At 40.8% G+C, this 5,140-nt stretch overlaps 1 pseudogene; it reads left to right on the forward strand.

Annotated features, from left to right (window-relative positions):
* The first annotated feature begins 4,778 nt into the window (after positions 1-4,778).
* LOC113354632 lies at positions 4,779-4,878 on the forward strand (annotated as a pseudogene).
* Positions 4,879-5,140: the final 262 nt, after the last annotated feature.

Here is a 5,140-nt window from a genome sequence, read left to right on the forward strand (position 1 = left end):
GATGGTCAATCAAGGGTAAACAGGGTCCTCCAGAGGGACCTCCTCAACATCACCTGTAGGAAAAGGCTCTAAAAGGGCTTCAATCTCTGACCGTTAACCTTTGAAGAACTAGTACCATCTGATGTTTCAATCTCAAGAGCGCCATGAGGAAAAACAGTACGGACCACAAAAGGACCGGTCCACCGAGAGCGCAGTTTCCCGGGGAATAGATGCAAACGAGTGTCATACAGAAGAACTTTTTGACCTGGAGAAAATGACTTCCGTAAAATATGCTTATCATGCACAAGTTTCATTTTGTTCTTATACTCCTCAGCACTATCATATGCATCTCTATGAATCTCGTCCAACTCATTGAGCTGGAGATTTCTGTGAGCTCCTGCCTTGTCAAGTGAAAAGTTTAACTGCTTAATAGCCTAATAGGCTCTATGCTCTAACTCAACAGGCAAGTGATATGCCTTTCCAAATACTAAACGGTAGGGTGACATTCCAATGGGTGTCTTAAACGCGGTACGGTAAGCCCATAAGGCATCAGTCAGCCTCGACGACCAATCTTTCCTATTAGGATTAACTGTTTTCTCTAAAATACGCTTAATTTCCCTATTGGAAACCTTTACCTGACCACTAGTCTGTGGGTGATACGGGGTAGCTACTTTGTGGGTAATACCATATTGTTTCATTAACAGAGCAAACGGTCTATTACAAAAGTGTGAACCCCCATCACTAATTATAGCTCGCGGTGTACCAAAACGTGTAAGTATATTCTCTTTCAAAAACTTAATTACGACGCTATGGTCATTTGTTTTACACGGAACCGCCTCAACCCACTTAGACACATAGTCTACAGCGACAAGTATGTAAAGATAACCTAAAGAATTAGGAAATTGACCCATAAAATCAATGCCCCATACATCAAAGACCTTAATCACTAAAATAGGGTTCAAAGGCATCATATTTCTACGGGAAATGGTTCCTAACCTCTGGCAACGATCACAAGAAACACAACGACTATGGGAGTCTTTAAACAGTGAAGGCCAGTAAAATCCACACTGCAATATCTTAGCAGCAGTCTTCTTAGCACTAAAATGACCCCCACAAGCATGTTCATAACAAAAGGAGAGAATACTGGACTGGTCACTCTCAGGTACACATCTCCTAATAATCTGGTCGGGACAATACTTAAACAAATAAGGATCGTCCCAAAAGAAATGCTTAACCTCGGCTAAAAACCTAAAACGATCTTGTTTACCCCAATGTTGAGGGGTACGGCCAGTAACAAGATAACTTACTATATTTGCATACCAAGGTGATTGGGAAACAGAGAACAATTGTTCGTCAGGAAAGCTATCCCTTATAGGAAGGGCATCACTAGGGTTACTAACAACTAACCTGGATAAGTGGTCTGCTACTACATTTTCAGCACCCTTTTTGTCTCTAATGTCTGGAGAAAATTCTTGTAACAATAGGATCCACCTAATCAATCTAGGTTTGGTGTCCTTCTTAGACAAAAGGTATTTCAAAGCAGCATGATCGGTATAGATTACGATCTTAGAACCTAATAGGTAGGATCTAAACTTATCCAAGGCAAACACGATGGCTAGCAGTTCCTTCTCGGTAGTTGTATAGTTCAATTGGGCATCATTCAGAGTTTTGCTAGCATAGTAAATCACATGAAGTAATTTGTCTACTCGTTGACCTAACACAACGCCTATAGCATAATCTGAAGCATCACACATAATCTCAAAGGGTAGGTTCCAGTTGGGTGCCTGGACTATGGGAGCGGTAGTGAGTAAATTTTTAAGCTTCTCAAAAGCCTCTAAACAAGCATCATCAAAGACAAACTTAACATCTTTTGCAAGCAAATGCAAAGAGGTCTAGAAATCAAGCTAAAATCCTTAATGAATCGACGGTAAAAACCTGCATGCCCTAGGAATGACCTAATGTCTTTTACGGTTTTTGGGACCTGTAAAGTCTTAATAAGGTCAACTTTGGCTTTGTCTACCTCTATACCCTTTGAAGAAATGATGTGCCCTAAAACAATTCCTGATTTAACCATGAAATGGCATTTTTCCCAATTAAGCACTAAATTCTTTTCCTTACACCTAGTCAACACTAATGTCAAATGATGCAAGCACTCATCAAAAGATGAACCAAACACTGAAAAATCATCCATAAAGACCTCTAAAAACCGTTCTACCATATCAGAAAATATGCTCATCATACAACGCTGAAAAGTCGCAGGGGCATTACACAGCCCGAAAGGCATGCGTCTATACGCGAATGTACCAAAGGGACAGGTAAAAGTGGTTTTCTCTTGGTCTTCTGGGGCAATAACGATCTGATTATATCCGGAAAAGCCATCTAAAAAGCAATAGAAACTATATCCAGCTAATCTCTCTAGCATTTGGTCGATAAAAGGAAGGGGAAAGTGATCCTTCCTTGTGACCTTGTTCAATTTCCTATAGTCGATACAGACACGCCATCCCGTGGTCACTCGGGTTGGGATTAACTCATTATCCTCATTCTGGACTACAGTGATACCTGATTTCTTGGGAACAACCTGAACGGGGCTGACCCACTTACTGTCTGAAATTGGGTAGATAATACCCGCATCTAACAACTTAAGCACCTCTTTTCGAACTACTTCTTTCATGTTAGGGTTCAGTCGACGTTGCATCTCCCTAGACGGTTTGGAGTCTTCCTCTAAATGAATCTGATGCATACAAACGGTAGGACTAATACCCTTAATGTCTGCTATAGACCACCCTAAAGCTTCCTTATTATCTTGAAGTACTTTTACTAGCCTACTTTCCTGATCACTATCCAAGTCGGCAGCAATAATCACAGGTAAAGTCTCAGATGGGCCTAAGAACACATACTTCAGGTTATCTGGTAGTGGTTTGAGGTCCAACTTAGGGGGCTCTTCTAAGGAAGGAACTGAGGTAGTCTCAGAAGCTGGTAATGGTTCGAACCTAGCTTTCCATCTATCAGTGTCTAACACAGGGGTAGAATCTAATAGAGCATTCACTTGTTCAATGGTACTATCATCGTCAAAATCTAAACCAAAATGGGATAGACAACTCTCTAATGGGTCTTCAGACAAATGTTTGGTAATGACTCCTGAACTAAGGATTCTATCATATTCACCTCTTTAACACATGTGTCATCTAGCTCATAAGGTAGCTTACTGACATTAAAAATGTTCATTTCGATAGTCATATTACCAAAGGATAAATTCATCACACCATTTCGACAGTTTATGATCGCATTAGACGTAGCTAAGAATGGGCGACCTAAAATCACAGGTATCTGGTTCTCTGGGTCAGGGACAGGTTGGGTATCTAGGACCACGAAATCCACTGGATAAATAAACTTGTCGACCTCAATAAGAACATCCTCGATAACACCTCGAGGAATTTTGACAGACCTATCAGCTAACTGCAGTGTTATCTGAGTAGGTTTCATTTCACCAAGTCCTAGCTGTAAGTACACATGGTACGGCAGTAAGTTCACACTGGCTCCTAAGTCAAGTAAATTTTTCTACCCGGTGTTTACCTATTGTACAAGCAATGGTTGGGGAACCTGGGTCTTTGTACTTTGGAGTGGTGTTCTGAATGATTGAACTTACATGACTAGCTAAAAAGCTTTCTTATGGACGCTAAGTTTTCGCTTTCGCGTACACATATCCTTAGGAACTTGGCATAAGCAGGAATTTGCCTAATTGCATCTAATAAAGGAAGGTTTATGGTAACTTGCTTAAAAACCTCCAATATGTCATTAAAGTTCGATTCCTTCTTTGTTGATGCTAATAGCTGGGGAAATGGGGCTCTAGGCACAGAATCAGACCTCTCGGAACCGAATTGGCATCATCGGAAATTTTATCAGTCCCCTCAGTTAGTGGTCCTGAGGGATGAGATCCTGAGGGGTGAACTACAGTATGTTCACTATCGGGCATGGTTACCTGATTGTCTACTACTCTACCACTCCTAAGGGTTCTAATAGCATTCAATTGATTCGATGGTTTTGCACCTACTTCATGAACTCCTCTAGGGTTGGGTAGTTGACTAGGGAGCCTTCCGTTATCTCTCTCACTTAAGGTCTTAGCTATTTGGCCGACTTGAAGTTCTAGCTTAGCAAGGCTCTGAGCATTAGTTTGAAAGTTCTGCTTGGTTTCCTGTTGAAAACTAATTTGGCTCTGTGCTAACATATCCTGAGTTTTTGCTAACATCTTAATAGATTCCTCTAAGCTAGTCGTTTTTTTTCTGGGCCTGATGAATTCTTAGTGTAACCAAAACCTGGGGGAGCATTAGAATTACTAAACTGACCTTGACTCTGGCCCTTAGACCATGAAAGGTTCGGATGGTTTCTCCAACCAGGATTATAGGTTTCTGAATATGGGTCAAACTTCTGACGGTTATCATACCTAGTGTTATTATAGAGAGCATTGGCTTGCTCATTATTCTGGCCTTCCCAAAAAGGCTCCAATCTACCACTAGTGTGACCCACTTCTAAAGCTTCTAACCTTTTCGCTATAGCAGCAATTTTGGCATCTGATTCAAAGCTTCCTTCTACCCTATTAACGTTTCCTCTGCCTAGAAGAATTGTTTTCTGGGGTACCCTATTGCTTTCCCATTGTTGGGTCTTTTCGGCGATTTCATGCAAATGTCATCGCATCATCAACTGTTTGGTTTTCAAACCCACCTGTACACATGGACTCTACTGTAGTTGTGGTGGGATAATCTAAACCCTCATAAAGGATCTGAACTAACCTAACCTTTTCTAAACCATGATGAGGACATTGGGCTAATAAATCATTGAACCTTTCCAAATACCTATACAAAGATTCTCCCTCCTGTTGTGTAAACGTGCAGATTTGCGTCCTAATAGACGAGGTTTTGTGCCTAGGGAAAAACTTGTTCAAAAAGGCAGATGTAAGTTGTTCATAGGTTTCAATTGATTCGGAAGCCAAACTATACAGCCACGACTTGGCTTTATCTTTTAAGGAAAAGGGGAATAACCTGAGTTTTAAAGCATCATCATCAAGGTTTCTAATTTTCAGGGTACTACAAATTTCCTCAAAGTCCCTAACATGGAAATAGGGGTTTTCATTTTCTTTCCTAAAAAGATTGGGAGCAACTGTAAG

The sequence above is a fragment of the Papaver somniferum genome, chromosome 2, assembly GCF_003573695.1.
Source record: "Papaver somniferum cultivar HN1 chromosome 2, ASM357369v1, whole genome shotgun sequence".
Lineage (NCBI taxonomy): Eukaryota > Viridiplantae > Streptophyta > Magnoliopsida > Ranunculales > Papaveraceae > Papaver > Papaver somniferum.